Source organism: Triticum dicoccoides, chromosome 2B (genome assembly GCF_002162155.2).
Source record: "Triticum dicoccoides isolate Atlit2015 ecotype Zavitan chromosome 2B, WEW_v2.0, whole genome shotgun sequence".
In the NCBI taxonomy this organism is placed as follows: Eukaryota; Viridiplantae; Streptophyta; class Magnoliopsida; order Poales; family Poaceae; genus Triticum; species Triticum dicoccoides.
In genome coordinates, this window is record NC_041383.1 from 749231727 (window position 1) to 749250582 (window position 18856).

The window sequence follows — 18856 nt, forward strand, 5'->3', positions numbered from 1 at the left end:
CCGCCGCCCCCGCCCCCACGGTGCCTGTTGGGGCGACCACCGCCCCCGCCCTGCTGCTGTTGCTGTTGCGGAGCGGGAGGTGCGGGCGGAGCAGGCGGGAGGGGGAAGTACCCCGGTGGCGCCGGCGGGTGTGGTTGAGGCGGTGCGGGCTGCGGATGCCCACGAGATGTCCCGGCGGCGAGGGCGGTGTGGTTGACACGATCCTTGACCTTCTTCATCCGGCTTTCCTCCAAGCATAAATACGCGGTGACGGACTGGAAGGTCGGGTTCGGCAGTAGGGAGAGGTTCGAGGCCACGTTGGCGAAATCTTCATTGAGGCCGGCGGTGAGGGTGCTAAGCATGAGCTCGTTTGACACCTTGGCGCCGATGTCGCGGATCTGATCGGTGAGGTGCTTGAGGCGCATGTAGTGGTCATCAATGGAGGAATCATCTTGGTGGCACTCGAAAAATTCCTGCTGCAAAAACACAAGACATTGAAGCTTGTTATCGGTGAAGAGGTTGTTGATCTTGGTCCACACGGCACATGCGTCGTCATACTTCGAGACGACCGTGTGGAAGATGTCCGGCGAGACGGTGAGATAGAACCACCGGATGAGAGAGGCCTCAATGGCCGCCCAATCCGGATCGCCCGCCATGAGGTCACCATCAACGCTCCCGTCGACGTGCTCGAGGAGGTAGTACTCGCGGAAGAGGAGGTTGAAGTAGGTCTTCCATGCATAGTACGAAGAGTTGGACTGGTCGAGCTTGATGGGGACGCGGGTGTGGATGTCGAGATCGTGAACAACGGTGGCGTCGGGCGCGGGTCCAGCGAAGGGGTTGGAGTTGCTGGAGAGGGGAGACGCCATGGGGAGCTGCGGCGGTAGGAGGGTGGCGGCAGCTCGGATGGGTTAGGGTTTAGCGGCGTCGGTGGCTCGGGTAGGGTTAGGGTGTAGGAGTGCGGCAGCTAGGGGGCAGAAGCAGCAGCGGCGGGGAAGAGGGGCTGCGGCTCTAGGGGATAGGGAGGCGCGGTGGTGGTGTACAGTGGCGGCGGCGGCGACGCAGCAAGGGGCGGCGGCGGCGGCTGTAGGGCGGCGGCGGCAGGTTTAGGCGGAAGCGAGGAAAGGGATCGGCGTGCTATCTGATACCATGTTAGTTGGAAAGAAGGGATTGCATGCATCTATAATTCATTGGTCGTGTGCATGACGCACATATATAGGTACAAGGTGGACCGGCCTCTACTTGTCTCCCAAGATGTACAAATATACGAGGGGGAGGGAGAGAGATACAACGGTATAAATACAGACCCAAGTCCTATACACATGCGGTAGACAACGTATGCTCAACACTCCGGACCCATTCCCTCACCCACTCCTGCCGCTGCCGCATTGCGCTGCTGCACACCCTGTCCCCTCGCTGCAGATAAGAAGCGAAGAGTTTAGGCGGCGGCGGTCAATGGAGACAGGGGGGCAAAGAGAGGCGAAGGGAGGGCGGCACCCACGCTTGGTGGAGGAGGTTGCGGCGGGAAGAACGTTTTGAAGGGAATCCGGCAGCGGCGGCGCTCGGAGGAGACAGGCCGGGGCATCAATGGGAGTGGAGCAAAGGTCCGTCTTCTTAGCAGGCCCATCTCCATGTGGCTCTGCTCAATTAGAATCCAGTGGAGTTTGCTCCCAAATGTCTTTGGTACGGAAATCATCGAACAGGCTCGGTTGGAGGATGACACACTTAGCGTGCAACGCACGACTCCCTTGCGAGTTCGTCCCCGATCTCGGGGCGTCGCTCCTGATTTTCCGGCCGGGTTCCTCCTCCGGCGAGGGGGACGGCTGGTCCTCCTCAACGCCAATGAGGTGACCGTGGATGCGCGTGGCTGGCGTGATGACATGGTCTTCAATGTAGGTGGCGTGGTTCAATTCCCGTGTCACATCACAAAAATTGTGGCCCACAACAGAGGGTGTGGTCACGACGCGAGCCCCGAGGTGAGTAATGGCGGACGAGGGGAGCGTAGGGGTTATTTTACCCCCACGACTGCCCCGACTTCTCGCACTCCACCCTCTCACTCCTCATTCACCCTTCTCTCGCACGCTCCGCTCTCCTCGGCTCCATCATGCCGTGGGCTAGGGTTCGATGACGACCCGCAAGCAACAGATCTGGGCACTCATCGACGGCGACGAGGTGCGGCTGGGATGGCTGAGGGAGACCGATAGGTGGTTCCTGAAGGCGAAGATGTTGAATGACGCAGCAGGGATGGTGCGCGACAAAATCATAGAGGAGGAGATCCAGCGCTGCTTCCCTAACTACGACAGGCAGCCGATGATGGGGGTCCTGCTTTGGGCGATGCTCGAGACGGAATCCTCAATCCCGGAACAGAGGTGCAAGTGGAAGGTGTTCAGGTCCCTGCGCTACAGTCGGATCTAGCCACTGCCACCGCCACCGCCGATGGACGTGGTGATGGGGTTGCCAGTGCCTGGCTCGCGGCTGGCATCGATCATGATAGAGGAGGACGACGAGGAGGTGGTGACACCAAGGAGGAACATGAATAGGACCGTGACGGAGTTGCCGAGGCGCTGCCCACGCTTCCCCAGGTGCTCGCCACGCCTCCGGGCCCTTTCTTGCCTCCAGTAGGGGCCTCACCGGCTGGCAGCCGCTTCTGGTTGCTGGTCGGGGAGGGCTCCGATGAGGAGGGGGAGGGGCTCCTTTTTCTGACTTCTTCAGGTTCGTCCCCATCTAAATACTTGATCTCTACTGCGTCAATTGATGTAGATGAGACTATTGGGGGAAAATTGAGGGGGTCAGATAGGATTGGGAGAAAAGAGAAACACATTAGGAAAATTCAGAAACTCCATAGAAATGAAAATGGAGAGAAAGGGGGTGATTCTGGAGGGTTTGATGATTTAGAGAAACAGATAGGTTGGGGCTTTGGATTTGAGGGGGGTTTTGATGCTAGAACTGTTCAAAATTATATGAGGCATGGAAATTTCCAGTCCATTAAAAATTGGTACGAAGAGGATTCCATTGACTTTGATGAAATTATCATCAGTAAAACTCCAATTGTGCCCTGTGAAACAAAGGGAGAGGAGGAAGAAAGAAGAGAAAATAAAAATGCAAACCCCCAAAAAGAAGGGGAGGTGAGATTCGGTGGTACGGTCAGTGGAAAGGTGCTTGCTGACATGGACATGGACCTGGCCTATTGGGCTTTGGTGAGCCCAGATAGTGAGCATGCCCAAGCCTAGGAGATGGGGATGGAGCCTATAAAAAGGCAGAACCAGGGAGAGACTGAGAGATTCGACATATCTTTAGGGTTTACCCCCAGCCGCCGAGAGGGGAAGAAGAAAGTATGGCTGGCAACTTTGGCAGAGGGTTTGGTAGGGGAAGAACAACAGAGGAGGGAGATTTAGGGATTTTGATGGTAGGAAAACAGGGCAATTTGGTGGTGGAGATAGAAGCAGGTCCAATTCCTCAAAAATTCCTTTGATTCCATGGCAAAGGAGGGGTTCGTTTGGGCTTTGGATTCAACTCTGGGAGGGGGAGTGGTGGATCTGATCCTCCTAGTGATGAATCTGGGGGCAACAAAGTCTGGCAGATCAAAGAGGGGAAAAGAGGGTGATAGAAAAGAAGAAGCTAGGAAAAGAGATGAGGGTGGGGGAGAGCAAAGAGAAATCAGGGTGGACAGAGGGGAGAAAATCAACCCTGGTCAACAGCAACAGATACTGAGCACTCTTCTCTCACAATTGGTGCAAGGAATAAGCAAGAGCAGTTTGCCAGAGGCTGATAATGAGAGAAACAAATCAGAAGAGGGATCTGGCAAAGAAACATCCAAGAGAACTGAGGCTAGAGAGGATCTTCTACTAAAAAAAGCTAACAACACTCGAAACAACTCTGGCAACAATTTCAGAAACCAGATGAGCAATGGGACTTGGCAGCATAATGTTGGTGAAGATAGGAGCAGAAATGACAGGTTTAGCAGGCAAGTCTATGGTAAATGCAAAGATCCTACACACCTAACCAGAGACTGCCAAGTTTTTCACTGTTTGATTTGTGGCAGAGATAACCACATCACTGGAGATTGCAACATGTTGAAACAGATGAAACATGTACCCAAATATGTTGGGTATGCTGCAAAAGGTTTGGGATTATTGTTGGTACAAAGTTACAAGGATGTTTTGGTTGCAGAACATATAAACCCCTTGGGAGTGGTGATCATCAGGGATGGACAGATCGATGAAACCGAACTGATTAAGGCACTGAATGAAATGTTTGATTGGGGGTGGCAATGGAGAGTAAAGGAATATGGAAAGAACTGTTACATGATGAGATTTCCAAACAAAGCAAAATTGATTGAGTCGGCAAAGTTCAATGACTTTAACTTGCTGGGAACTGGTGTCATCATCAAAGTCCAGCCATGGTCTCTTGACCATCTGGCAAATGGCAAAATTCATACTTCTTGGGCCAGTTTTGAGATGGTGCCAAATTGCTTTAGACATTTTTCTGGAATGTGTGAAGTGGCTGCTGCTGTGGGGCCTGTTCTGGAGATTGATATGGACACAATTAATGAGGAAAAAGTGAAAGTGAAGTGTGGAGTTAGAGATGTGGGTAAGATACCTGCCCAGGTGGAAATCACTTCTCCAGACTTGTTGATGTTTAGAATTGGGATAGACCTAGATAAAATGATTGAAATGGGCTGGTATAAAGAGGAGAAGAGAAAGTCTGAAGCAGTATCTGACATGGAAGCAGGTGATGAAGAGGAAGACAATAGGAAAAGAGCAAAAACAAATGGAAGTGACAGAAGAGGAATGACTCTCGGAAGCCTATCTTTGAAACAAAGATTGATAAGAAGAATGAGATGATGAAAAACTCTCTAGAAGAAATAATTGGGCACTTGGACAAGAGCATGGCTGCTGAGAGAGGAAAGATGCAGAAAGAAATAGATATCATGTTTAGAAAAATCCAGATTCTGGAAGAGGAAAAGGCTAGATAGAGTGCTTTGTGGAACAAGACTGATAAGAGGATTAGAGACCTGGAAAACATACAGAAAAACCTTGAAAGCTTGATTGAAAAACAAAGAGCAGATATCTTGAAACTGGAACAGGAGGCTGCTAACAGAGAGCAATATGAGATGGAGTTGGTCAATTTAGAGGAGGAAGATTATGAAAAGGAGAATCAAGAGAAGAAAGAAGAAACATGTTCTGGGAAATTTAATGAACCTACTGACTATAATGCAAGTCAAGAATCAATGGGCACTTTGGGACAAAGGCTTGCAGAGTTGCATGGAGTGGAGGTGATAGAGAGAAATGATGAAGACAAGGAAGTTGAACTGAAGAGGAGCCTTAGAAACATATGAAAAGAAGACCAGAAAGTGGAGGATTTGGCAAAGTTAAGAGCTGAAGAGAGGGATAACTATGGTAAGGATTCTGAACTGAATTTTGCAAATTCCTCATTATTACATATAAGTTCATTGGTTGGGATTGATTTGGGATGCTCCATTGAAATGATAGATAAGAACTTAGAGATTATTAGGAAAATGGAGATAGCCAGAAGAGAGATGTATTTCCAAAATTTAATGGAAGTCAAAAAGCAAGAAGAAAAAATGGTGACAGGGGAGGAGGGGAACACAACACACCGATGCACATATTCACCGGAGATGTTGAACTGGGCGAAATTTGTTCAGATATAGAGCACTCTGATGCTGATCTGGAAGACCAACAAATTATGAACCTGAGGAAAATGTTCTCAGGGAAAAAGGGAAAGAATAAGAGAAGCTCACCAGCATCTAGCTATGTGAAGCAATCTGTTGGGGTTGGTGTGCTTGAAAGAAATAAAAAAGGCAAGGAACAAAAATAACAAACATGAAAGGGATTTTTTGGAATGTGAGAGGCTTGGGACAGGATCATAAAAAAAGATATGTTAGAGAACTAATCACAGACCACAAACTTGATTTCATTGGGATCTCTGGAACCATTAAACAAAACTTTTCCAAGAATGAACTGCACAATTTGTGTGGGGGGAGGAATTTTATTTGGTGCTGGAATGAACCTAGAGGATTGTCTAGAGGAATTCTGATGGGGATTAATCAGGATAGATTTGAAGTGGAACATACTAAGAAAGGGGTCTTCTTTGTGGGGATGTTGCTATTTGACAAATTTGTCAAAATGCATTGGAACTTAATCACTGTATATGGGGATGCACAGAATGAAGGGAAAGCAAGCTTTCTGGCAGAACTTGCCAGAGTTTATCATGATAATCCATTACTTTGTTTGGTTGGGGGAGATTTTAATATAATTAGAAATGAAAAGGAAAAAAACAAGCCTATGCACAATGAGCAATGGACATTTATGTTTAATACAATCATTGAGTAGGCTGGTTTGAGGGATTTAACCCTCAATGGAAGGCAATTTACTTGGGCCGATAATCAGGCAAACCCGACCTTTGAGAAATTGGATAGGGTTTTAATGTGCCTAGTTTGGGAAGAAAAATACCCTCTAACTAGACTTCAGGCTTTTGCCAGGGAAGTGTAAGATCACACAATTGTATGTGGATACAGGAGAAGACCATCAAAACAAGTATATATTTAGATATGAAAATGCATGGGTACTAAGGGAAGGGTTTAAGGAATTAATACAGAACACATGGAATGAAAGTTATAAGGGAGACATACTAGAAAGATGGCAGCTCAGGATGAGAAACCTGAGAAAAAAGGCAAAAGGATGGAATAAGAATGTTGATGCTTGGTACAGAAAAATAAAAATTAACATTGTCAAAAGATTAGATGAAATAGATAAAAGTGTTGAGATTAGGGGGGTCACTGTGGAAGTTAGAAAAGAACGGAAAGAACTGAGAGAACAACTAAAAATGGTGATGAGGTAGGAAGAAATTAAGATAATTCAAAGATACAAAGAGATAGAGAGAGAGACTATAGAAGGTGATGGGAATACCAGATATTACCATGCAAAAGTGAATCACAGAAGAAGGAAAAATAGAATACTCTCCTTAGAACAAGAAGGAGTGATTGAGGGAGAGGAGGAGCTGATGAAGTATATTACTAACTTTTATAAAAAAATGTTTGGACATCCTGAGGAAGCTCAAATCTTAATGACAGATTTGGAAGCTAATAAAATTAATGAGGAAGACAAAGAGAAGCTAATGAGTCCTTTCTCACCAGAATAAATTAAGGAGGTGGTGTTTGGGATGAAAAAGAACAAAAGTCCTAGGCCTGATGGGTTCCCAGCTGATTTCTACGAGGAATTCTGGGACCTAGTGAAATGGGATCTTAAAGCCCTAATAGAAGAATTTGCCAGAGGCAAAATTAACATTGCTAGGTTGAACTATGGCAACATTGCATTAGTGCCAAAAACTGCAGATGCTAAACAAATCCAAAAATTTAGACCAATCTGCTTGCTAAATGTGAGCTTTAAAATCATCACAAAAGTGCTGACGAATAGGCTCACTAGATGTGTGTCCCTTGTTATTTCCAAAACCCAAACAACCATTATTAAGGGTAGATATATCATGGAGGGGGTGGTGATTTTTCATGAAACTTTGAATACTTTTCATAGTAAAAAACAAGATGCTCTGATTTTTAAGTTAGACTTTGAAAAATCATATGACAAAATTAAGTGGCCCTTTGTGATACAGATGTTGAAATACAAAGGGTTCCCTAATAAATGGTGTGACTGGGTAATGGAAACTATGAGAGGTGGACATGTTGAGGTGAAAGTAAATGATGAAATTGGTCCTTATTTTAATACTTTCAAAGGCCTTAGACAAGGAGATGCTATGTCTCCCTTACTGTTTGACCTTGCTGCAGATGCATTAGCAATCTTGATGAACAATGCATTAGAAAATGACATGATCAAAGGGGTCCTAGGGGATGGGGAAAACAAAGGAGTGAATATGCTCCAATATGCAGATGATACAATCTTTTCGATTAAGGACGAAATAGAAAGTGTACAGAATCTGAAGTTTGTGCTAGGGGCCTTTGAACAAATGTCTGGGCTCAAAATTAACTTTCACAAGAGTGAATTGATGTTGTTTGGGAAAGCAAAAGAGAAGCAAAAAATATACCAGGAAATACTAACTTGTAAGATGGGGGTAATTCCTATAAAATATCTGGGATTGCCAGTTGCTGAAACTAGACTAAGAAACATACACTGGAACTTTGTTACTGAGAAAGTTGAGAAAAGATGTGGATGTTGGCAAGGCAAATTGTTAGGTTCTATTGCTGGGAGAATTACTTTAGTATAGGCTTGCCTAACTAATATCCCTTTATATATGATGTCATTTTATCCAATTCCTAAAGGGGTGGTGAAAAAAGTTAACTTTTATAGGGCTAGACTAGTTTGGCAGGAAGATGAGAATATTAGAAAATATCATCTGGTAAAATGGGATACCTGCTGTTTACCCAAGGATGTGGGTGGGCTAGGGATCATCAATCTAGAATTAATGAACATAGCTCTGCTTGCTAAATTGTTCTGGAAAATAGAAACTGAGGAGGAACTATGGCAAGATGTCATAAAAAGCAAATATGGGGGGATACATGCTTGTCCAGGAGCACAAAAAACCTGGAGATTCTCAGTTTTGGTCTATTCTGATGAAGGTCAAGGATTTTTTTTACAGTTTTGTCAAAAAAGAATTGGGAAATGGTGAAAACACTAGGTTTTGGGAAGATATATGGGTTGATGATAAAAGCTTAAAAGAAGCTTATCCTAGGATATATGATATATGTTTTGATCATAATATTACAGTGGCAGAGGCTATCCAAAAAGGATGGCAAGGTTTTAGGTTTCGAAGAACCTTACATGGGGAGACTTTAGAACTTTGGAATAATTTAAAAAGTAGATGTGAAGAGATTGAAATGAAAGGGGGCAAGGATAAAGTAACATGGTCTCTCAATTCAAATGGCATATTTATAGTTAAATCACTTTATAGAAAATTGGTGGTTGATGGACTCATATTCCCATAGAAATTTCTGTGGAAAATCAAAGTCCCAGCAAAAATTAAGGATTTCCTGTGGCTGAGCATTAAAAAAAAGCATACTCACTAGAGATTCTCTGCTGAAACGAGGGTGGAAAGGGGATAAAAACTGTGTATTTTGTGGGAAAAATGAATCTGCAGATCACATATTCTTCACCTGTTCAGCTGCTTCATTGATTTGGAGCGTAATCAAATGTGCCCTTGGTTTGAACCGAACACCTCTGTCAATGCACGAATGCCTGGGATCTTGGTTGAATTCCTTTGGAAAAGAGGATAAAAAACTTGTTCTGGTGGGAATTTCTGCTACTTGTTGGGCTCTATGGAAAGCTAGAAATGGGGTGATTTTTTAGAACAAAAGAATCTCTGATCCTATGTCTATAATCAAAGCAATGACGAATTGGATGGTAGATTGGTCTATTTTGCAGATAAGGGAGCAGCAAAAAAAGGTACTGGAGCTGGGGGCAAAACTGCTAGAACGGGTATCAAGTGAAGTCTACACCGCATCCCAAGGGTGGAGAATCGATGTGTTGCGACTGGAAAAATGAAGAAATCCTCCCTGGAGGTCACCTGGACTGAGCTGCTTCTTGGTTTTCTGCATGTTTTAGCCTTCTCTCTTTTGCGTAGCCTGATCCGTCACTTAGTTCGAGATTATGGATGACTGTAATAACTTGGATGTAATGTTTACGTTGCACTGCTTGAACTTTGCCGCTGGGGGTGGGGAGGATGCTTCAGCCTGTTGTTGCATACTCTTGTGCCTGCCTTTTGGTTTCTTCATCAGTTTAGCGTTCCTTGCAGTTTCAAGAGACTAGCTGGTTTTCATTAATGAAAATCGGAGGGGGTGCAAAGCCCTCTCTTTTATTCAAAACAAAAAAATGTCTTTGGTATGAGATAGTGGCGGATCTAGGATTTTAAAAGATGATGGTCCACTTTAAAAAGGAAAAACTAACAACAAACATTGTGAACACTCTAATTAATTTATCAATAGCACATAAAAATAGATTAATATGGTCCTACGGACATGCTAAAATTCTCATGAAGACAATTTGCATGCTTCTGGATATGAAACTGATTATATTTAGATTGTAGCTTAGAAGTCCAATATATACAGATATTTCAAACAGTGCTTGTTTAACATGGAAATTGTTAGAAGGGAGAGAGGGATTTGGTAGAATAGTTTATTTATTGCTTGAGCCTCGTGGGCATGACCAACTTGGAGTACAAGACAAGGCAGGACGAATCCTAGTCTATCTTATGTTTTTTAATGAATCAATATACTCAACATCCTCCCGCAGTCACAACAGTAGCGACGCAGACGGTGAGACTGGAGAAGAATCCGAAGGCAAGCCGACGGACACCCCCCGCATAGTCCTAACTATCGATGCATCGTGGAAGGCATGGATGGAGTGGAAACCGATGAGATTGCTCAAGCAAAGCGGTAGGCCTTTGTGCCAGTTGTCGATGTAGCCGAGAGCATGGGTGGTGTAGCCGTGGTAGAGGTACCCGTGCAAAGAACGCCGTGGTCGATGTTGAGTGGGGGTGGCCGGTTTTGAGGAAGTCATCATGGAGCCGCGGTCGCAAGGGGGGCGAGTTAGCATGGGCGCAGTGGTGTCGAAGTAGTGGTGCGCCGGGAAGAAGATCATGTTGATGAGGCGTCGCGCCGGGTTTACCAAACCCGGGGACATGTCGTAGATGAAGGCACACGTCGGTGTTGCCAGCACCGGGCATGCGAAGATGGACTAAGACGAAGTTGACGAAGCGTCGCACCAGGCTTGCCAGGCCCGGGGACACGTCATGGACGAAGGCACACATCTATGTTGCCAGCACCGGTCATGCGTAAACTGGGACCTAAACAAACTGTAAGCATGTAAAAGAAGTCGGAGAGGCCAGCAGAGAAGGACTCGACGACGGTTGCGGCGCCAATCAGCGCGGGGCCAATGTCGCCCGCGGTTGTCAGAGTAGATAAAGTGGTCGGGGTAGATGACGGCGACCCTGGCGAGGGCTGGTGCCAGACGAAGACGAAAGGGGATGGACAGGCGGCAGCTACGGGGGTAGCGGCGGCCGAAGAACAGTGGCTGAGGCAACCTGACGGTGGCGGTGGCGGTTAGGTTAGGAGGGCGGTGACGATGCTCGAAGGAGGCGAAGAACCCAATAGCATGACGAAGACAGGCGCGGATGGTGGCGTTCCCGCGCCAAGAGAGATGGCAAATCGCATACCATGAGAAGTCGACGCACGGTGACGGCGGAGTTGACCATCGGTCGCGGCACTATGGCCCGAAGGGGAGACGCAGCAGTGGCGGGCGGGCAGGTCGGGGCGACGGCAAAGACAGCGGGCCATGGCACTGCGGACCAAAGGGGTGATGCAACAGCAGCACGCGAGTCAGTGCAGCCATGGGGATGGTCTCAGGCGGCGGCTGAGACTGCGTGCCACGCTCGCTACGGCCCGACGGGGCGACAAAGCGGTGACGCGGGTCGGTGCACCCACGAGGACGACCTGGAGCGGACTACCTCGGGGCAGCGGTGGACCGCGGGCTGATACGTCTCTGACGTATCTATAATTTTTGATTGTTCCATGCTATTATATTACCCTTTTTGGATGTTTATGGGCTTTATTTTACACATTTATATCATTTTTGGGACTAACCTACTAATGGGAGGCCCAGCCCGTATTGCTGTTTTTTTGCCTATTTCAGTATTTCGAAGAAAAGGAATATCAAACGGAGTCCAAATGGAATGAAACCTTCGAGAGCGTGATTTTTGGAATGAACGTGATCTAGAGGAGTTGGAGTGCAAGTCAAGAAGAAATCGAGGCGGCCAGGAGATAGGAGGGCGTGCCCCCTGTCCCTGGGCCCCACGAGCGGCCACCGACGTACTTCTTCCTCCTATATATACCTACCTACCCCGAAAACATCCAGGGAGCCAACGAAACACAATTTCCACCGCCGTAACCTTCCGTATCCGCGAGATCCCATATTGGAGCCTTCGCCGGTGCTCCGCCAAAGGGGGAATCAACCATGGAGGGCTTCTACATCAACACCATAGCCCCTCCGATGTGTTGTGAGTAGTTTACCACAGACCTTCGGGTCCATAGTTATTAGCTAGATGGCTTCTTCTCTCTTTTTGGATCTCAATACAATGTTCTCCCCCTCTCTTGTGGAGATCTATTTGATGTAACTCTTTTTGCGGTGTGTTTATCGAGATCCGAAGAATTGTGGGTTTATGATCAAGTTTATCTATGAGAAATATTTGAATCTTCTCTGAATTCTTTTATGTATGATTGAGTTATCTTTGGAAGTCTCTTCGAATTATCAGGTTGGTTTGGCCTACTAGATTGATCTTTCTTCCCATGGGATAAGTGCTTAGCTTTGGGTTCAATCTTGTGGTGTCATTACCCAGTGACAGAAAGGGTTGCAAGGCATGTATTGTATTGTTGCCATCGAGGATAAAAAGATGGGGTTTATATCATATTGCATGAGTTTATCCCTCTACATCATGTCATCTTTCTTAATGCGTTACTCTGTTCTTATGAACTTAATACTCTAGATGCATGCTGGATAGCGGTCGATGTGTGGAGTAATAGTAGTAGATGTAGGCAGGAGTCGGTCTACTTGTCACGGATGTGATGCCTATATACATGATCATGCCTAGATAATCTCATAATTATTCGCTTTTCTATCAATTGCTCGACAGTAATTTGTTCACCCACCGTAATACTTATGCTATCTTGAGAGAAGCAACTAGTGAAACCTATGGCCCTCGGGTCTATCTTTTATCATATAAACTTTCATTATACTTTTATTTGCATCTTTACTTTTTGCATCTATATTATAAAATACCAAAAATATATTGATCTTATCATACTATCTCTATCAGATCTCACTTTCGCAAGTGGCCGTGAAGGGATTGACAACCCCTTTATTGCGTTGGTTGCAAGTTCTTTGTTTGTTTGTGTAGGTGCATGGGACTTTTGAGGATCCTCCTACTGGATTGATACCTTGGTTCTCAAAAACTGAGGGAAATACTTACACTACTATTGCTGCATCACCCTTTTCTCTTCAAGGAAAACCAACGCAAGCTCAAGACATAGCAAGAAGGATTTCTGGCGCCGTTGCCGGGGAGGTCTTCGCTCAAGTCAATACATACCAAGTACCCATCACAAACTCATCTCCCTCGCATTTACATTATTTGCCATTTGCCTCTCGTTTTCCTCTCACCCACTTCACCCTTGCCGTTTTCTTCGCCCTTCTACCGTTCGATCTTTTGCTTGCTTATGTTACCTTGTGCCTTGTTTTTGCTTGCATCTTTGCTTGCTAAAATTTTATGGATCCTCATCCGCTTGCTAATCTTTTTAAGAGATCCAATTATGATGAACCAATTGCTAGTGAGTTCTGTGCACTAGATTATCTTTATGAAGCTTTGCTTGAAATTCGTGAATCTGAAAATTATGATGAAGGAATTTATGAAGAGATTCACGATAACTCTTTGAATAAAAAGCATGATTGCAATGATTTTACTATAAATTCTCTTGATGTCAATTGTGCAAATAATATGCAAAACCCTAAGCTTGGGGATGCTAGTTTTGCTATGCCTATTACTTGTTGCAATGATCATGATTGGGGTGATTCTTCTTATCTTGAAAATTTATTTAAGCCCCATGATGAATATGAGATTGATAATAGTGTTTGCAATAATATTGAAAGTGGGTTTGAAATAGTGTCAACTTTAGATCCCACATATTTGGAGTATGTTCAATCTTATAATATTTTTGATGAAAGTGGATTTGGAGAGGTCATGACTTTAGTTAATGTTAATCCCACTATCTTGGAAGAGTGTCAACTTTGCATGCATGTGGATCGTGTTAAGAATATGTTATGTGATAGCTATTTTGTCGAATTTGCCTATGATCCTACATGTAATTATTATGAGAGAGGAAAATATGGTCGTAGAAATTTTTATCTTATTAGATTACCTCTCGTCATGTTGAGATTGCTTTCGTCTCTTTCTTATTCCTTGCATATGCTAGTTTTTGTTTGCCTTGAAAATTTGTTTGCTTATAATATGCCTATGCATAGAAAGTATGTTAGACTTAGATGTGTTTCTCAGGTGTTTCATGATGCTCTCTTTGCGCTTCAATTCTTGTCTTTCATGTGAGCATCATTAAAATTATCAATGCCTAGCTAAAAAGGCTTTAAAGAAAAGCGCTTGTTGGGAGACAACCCAATATTTTTCCTTGCTGTTTAGTAATAAATTTTGCATCTACTTTCTGTTTAGATGTGTTTTCATGTTTTAATTAGTGTTTGTGCCAAGTAGAACCTATAGGATAACCTATGATGATAGTTAATTTGATTCTGCTGAAAAACAGAAACTTTGCTCTCACGAGAAAAAATTCAATAAATCACAGAAACGTGCTTTTGCATTGATTCTTTTTGCTTATGATCAATAAACAAATTTTCCAGGACTTACTATTTTGGTAGGATGTTTAGAGTTCCAGAAGTTTGCGTTAGTTACAGATTGCTACAGACTGTTCTGTTCTTGGCAGATTCTGCCTTTCGTGTGTTGGTTGCTTATTTTGATGCATCTATGGCTAGTATTAAGTGGTAGAGAACTTAAAATACAGTAGGTTTAACACCAATATAAATAAAGAATGAGTTCATTACAGTACCTTATGTGGTGGTTTTGTTTTCTTTCACTAACGGAGCTTATGAGATTTCCTGTTGAGTTTTGTGTTGTGAAGTTTTCAAGTTTTGGGTAAAGATTTGATGGACTATGGAATAAAAAGTGGCAAAAGCCTAAGCTTGAGGATGCCCATGGCACCCCAATATATTCAAGAATAGCCAAAAGCCTAAGCTTGGGTATGCCCCCGGAAGGCATCACCTCTTTCGTCTTCGTTCATTGGTAACTTTACTTGGAGCTATATTTTTATTCGCCACATGATATGTGTTTTGCTTGGAGCGTCGTGTATTATATTAGTCTTTTCTTTTTAGTTTACCACAATCATCCTTGTTGTACACACATTTTGGGAGAAGCCTACTTGATTAGAATTTATGAGAATACTCTATGTGCTTCACTTATATCTTTTGAGCTAGATAGTTTTTGCTCTAGTGCTTCACTTATATCTTTTAGAGCACGGCGGTGGCTTAATTTTGTAGAAATTGCTAGTATCTCGTGCTTCACTTATATTATTTTGAGAGTCTCTTGGAACATCATGGTATTTGCTATAGTTATGAATTTGGTCCTAGAATGATGAGCATCGAAGTTGGGTATAATAAAAACTATCATAGAAAGTGCATTAAACACTAGGATCAATTTGATGCTTGATAATTATTTTGAGATATAAAGGTAGTAATGTTAGAGTCATGCTAGTGGGTAATTATGAAATTGAGAAATACTTGTGTTGAAGTTGGCAAGTCCCGTAGCATGCACGTATGGTAAAAGTTGTGTGACAAATTTGTTGCATGAGGTTCTCTTTTGATTGTCTTCCTTATGAGTGGTAGTCGGGGACGAGCGATGGTCTTTTCCTACCAATCTATCCCTCCAGGGGCATGCATAGTAGTACTTTGCTTCGAGGGCTAAGTAGACTTCTGCAATAAGTATATTAGTTCTTTACGACTAATGTGGGTCCATGGATATACACACACTCATCCTTCCATTTAGCTAGCCTCTATTATTCCGCGCAACTTTCACCGGTATCATGCACCCATTATTTACCTTCCTCAAAACAGCCACCATACCTACCTATTATGGCATTTCCATAGCCATTCCGAGATATATTGCCATGCAACTTTCCACCGTTCCGTTATTATGACACGCTCCATCATTGTCATATTGCTCTTTGCATGATCATATAGTTGACATCGTATTTGTCGCAAAGCCACCTTCATAATTTTTATACATGCCGCTCTTGGTTCATTGCATATCCCGGTACACCACCGGAGGCATTCATATAGAGTCATATCTTGTTCTAGCTTTGAGTTATAATTCTTGAGTTGTAAATAAATAAAAGTGTGATGATCTTCATTATTAGAGCATTGTCCCAGTGAGGAAAGGATGATGAAGACTATGATTCCCCCACAAGTCGGGATGAGACTTCGGACTTTACAAAGAAAAAAAGAGAAAAAAAGAGGAAGGCCAAAAAGAAAATAGAAAAAGAAAGGCCAAAGAAAAAAAAGTAAAAGAAAAAAAAAGAAAAAGAAAATGAGAGAAATAGAGAGAAGGGACAATTGCTACTATCTATTTTCCACACTTGTGCTTCAAAGTAGCACCATGACCTTCATAATAGAGTCTCCTATGTTGTCACTTTCATATACTAAGTGGGAATTTTTTTTCATTATAGAACTTGGCTTGTATATTCCAATGATGGGCTTCCTCAAAATGCCCTAGGTCTTCGTGAGCAAGCAAGTTGGATGCACACCCACTTAGTTTCTTTTGTTGAGCTTTCATATATTTATAGCTCTAGTGCATCCGTTGCATGGCAATCCCTACTCACTCACATTGATATCTATTGATGGGCATCTCCATAGCCCGTTGATACGCCTAGTTGATGTGAGACTATATTCTCCCTTTTTGTCCTCACAACCACCACCATATACCACCATAGTTCTATGTCCATGGCTTGCGCTCATGTATTGCGTAAGAGTTGAAAAAGCTGAAGCGCGTTAAAAAGTATGAATCAATTGCCCGGCTCGTCATCGGGGTTGTACATGATGGGAGTATTTTGTGTAATGAAAATGAAGCATGGCCTAACTATATGATTTTGTAGGGATAAGCTTTCTTTGGCTATGCTATTTTGATAGGACATGATTATTTGTTAGTATGCTTTGAAGTATTATTATTTTTATGTTTTATAAGCTTTTATCTTGAATCATTTGGATATGAACAATCATGCCACAATAAAGAAAATTACATTGAGAATTATGCTAGGTAGCATTCCACATCAAAAATTCTGTTTTTATCATTTACCTACTCAAGGACGAGCAGGAATTAAGCTTGGGGATGCTTGATACGTCTCCAACGTACACTACAAAAAAAACTATACTTCCGTGATGATACATGTTTGTCACAGTAGGTCGCGTTTTTTGTCATGCATGTACATCCATGATGATTTTATGACAGAATCAAGATAGGCATACCTGTGCTGTCGTATAAGTGTTCCATGACATTGCCAAAATTATCATCATGGAAGTGTCCACTTCCATGACGATAAATCACGCGTCATAGAAGTGCTTTCGTCAAGGGTGACCGACACATGGCATCCACCGTAACAGAACACCGTTAAGCTATCGGGTCGGGTTTTGGATCCGATAACCCGTTAACAGCCCCGACCAATGGGAAATTTCCACGTGTAAAATTCTTATTGGCCGGACGAAACACATGTCAGCTCGTCAGTGGTCAGATAGGTGCCTATGATATGTCGACACGTGCCATGGGCCACCACTAGCCCATTTAGCTTACAAAGCCGGCTCGTTTGACTTGGTCAAAAGTTAACGGGCTAGCCCATGAAAAGCTTTTTAACGGTCTCTTTGCAAATAGCCCATTTTGTGGCCCGATAACTCACGGCCCATTAGGCCCTAAAGGAAATCGGCCCAACAATGTCATGTGGACCGTCGAATATAACACCAACCCATTTCACTTTTGGCCCATGTATGGCCCACAACGTCTTTCGGCCCATATGAGGCCTTCGTATCTTTCGGCCCTTTACAGGCCCACGGTGACTGTAGCCCATAATGAATAGTAATTTTCTTTATACTCGTTAACGGCCCATGATTTACATGGGCCGTTTCCAGCCCGTGTTAGCTTTCGGCCTATTGATGGCCCATACGTTCTTGGGCTCCTTTTCGGCCCTCGATTACTTCCGGCCCGTTACTGGCATGTTCCCCTAATGGGCCAAATTCGCCCCATGGCAAGAGTCGGCCCGTTACTGGCCTGTTCCCCTAATGGGCCAAATTTGGCCCATGGCAAGAGTCGGCCCGTTACTGGCCTGTTACCCTAATTGGCCAAATTCGACCCATGGCAAGAGTCGGTCCGTTTCTGGCCTGTTAACCCGTTGCGCCGTTTCCAGCCCGTCCTATATTCTGGCCCATTAACGACCCGTTATGCATGTGACAGAATTAAGCCTTTGCTGTTCTATGGCCTGTTAATGGCCTGTTACCGTGCTGGGTCGATACCAATTACGCCCGATTACGGCCCATGTAGACCCATTTATCCGACGGCCCGAGGCCCACCGATTACAGGCCCATTTATCGACGGCCCATAGGAGACCCATGGATCCTACAGCCCGTATATGGCCGCCACTAGCAAACCAGGGAAAAAGAAGAGTAGGAAATAAATAAGGCCGAAACTAACGCTAGGCTATTAAGGCGATTGCACAGATTACATCCACTCGGCATCAAAGATCGCCGCCAGTGCAAATATAGGGAACACCCTACACTATACAAAAATGGCTTGCTGTTTTTTTCAGCCGGTGGCTGCACATTAAGAACAAATTTTGTATCGCACCAAAACAAATTACAACTATATAACAAAAGGAAGGTTGGCATAAAACTTAACAGTATAGCAGATAAATGCACCACCAGAAGTTCAGAAGCTCAGTTCATTTGACCTGACTGTTACGTTTTCATGTTGTATTGTCCGATGGAGCACCATAACCCTTGCCTTGATTTCCCCTAGGCTCCTGAACAACATAGCAAATGTCTGATAGTCTGGTTTCAAAACCATGCATATCTTGACGACATCGAACAATTTATCTCCTTGTTTCACAAATGGCCTCTGTTAGGGAATGGACTTGTGTCTGGAGCGCAGATACAACATTGCTTTGAGCTTGCATATCTTGATCATGAGGCAGTTTGGACGATATTGCCATAACAACCAACCCAGTATTACACAGGAACGTGCCTTTGGCGCTGTTAGTGGACAGGTA